Source organism: Carlito syrichta, unplaced genomic scaffold, assembly GCF_000164805.1.
Source record: "Carlito syrichta isolate Samal-C Ts95f unplaced genomic scaffold, Tarsius_syrichta-2.0.1 Scaffold304566, whole genome shotgun sequence".
NCBI lineage: Eukaryota > Metazoa > Chordata > Mammalia > Primates > Tarsiidae > Carlito > Carlito syrichta.
Genome location: NW_007248662.1, coordinates 126,359 through 127,703, shown reverse-complemented (window position 1 = coordinate 127,703; position 1,345 = coordinate 126,359).

The following is a 1,345-nucleotide window of genomic DNA, read 5'->3' as shown; positions in this document are numbered from 1 at the left end:
GTCTGGGGGTCTTCGCCGAGGGGTGGGCGAATCGGGCCCAACTGCGGGGTCCTGCAGGGCTTTGCTCGTGAGGCTCCAGGGCATGTGGAGCAGGGGACGAGTCCGCGAGAGAAAGCCTCAAACGCCCGGGAATAGGAGGCTGCAGCGTGTCCACAGTGAGGGCCACACACGGCCAGTCGAGCGAAAGGCACGTGGGTGATGTGCGTGAATCAGTGCGTGAAGGTGACCCAGAGCTTTTCGAGACGGGGATGGCACGGCCGTCTTGTCGGTGAAAGACCTCTCGGACAGCCGTCTGGACTCGGGGTCGGTCCGTGGTCCCCGTCCAGCAAGCTGTGCTTCGTGTGAAAAGCCGGGGGTCCTTAAAGAACCGTCTTCTGCTTTGAGAGTATGATGCTTTTTATTTTGGGAGGTTTCGTCGTCTTTTTGCATTGTTATTGTGAAATGACAGCAAGAGTAGATGATTTTTGTGTTTTGTTTTGTTTTTTGAGTCAGGTTCTCACTCTGTTGCCCAGGCTGGAGTCCAGTGGCACAATCAAGGCTCACTGTGGCCTTGGCCTCCTAGGCTCAGGCAGTCCTTTTGCCCCTGCCTCCCACATAGCTGGGACTACAGGCACACGCCAACATGCCCAGCTAATTTTTTTTTTTCATTGAGACAGAGTCTCACTACATTGCCCAGGCTGTCTCGAATTCCTGGGCTCAAGCGGTCCTCCCACCTCCGTCTCCCAAAGTGCTGGGATTACAGGCGCAAATCACCGCACCTGGCAGACAAAAAACTTTTTAAAGGCAACACTATGTCAGTTCACCAACCCACTTTTTAAATGTTTCTGAATACTGGCGTTTCTAAGTGTGATGGTGGCTGGGCTAAAGAAAGAGTTGGAGAGGGGAGGCCTCAGTGTTGCAGGAGGGATGCCTGAGTCACTGTTGATCACCCTCTGATGGGACCCTGCGAGGGCTGTGGGTGGGGCCCAGGAGAGAGGCTGGGCTGCAGAGACACATCTGAGGTCATGCGAAGAGAACCAAAAGGAACCCAGAGAGGGAGGAGGTGAGGATGGCATGGACTTCTGGCTTGGCTTCTTGGGTGGAGGGGGTGCTACTCCCTAAGGTAGGGAAAGGGGGAGGGGAAAGCTTTGGAAGAGGCAGAGGGGAAGATAAACTTGGGGCAACTATGTGGGCAGCATCCACAGGCATGTGGGCACAGACGGCAATAGTCAGTGACGCGGGTCTGGAGATAAAGCCCGGGTCGCTAGAGCCTGGATGTGCAGGAGGCCACCAGGGAGGCCCTGTGAGGAGGAGAGAGTGGACAAAAGCCAAGACAGCCAGAGGGACACTTGTGTTTGCAGGTCTT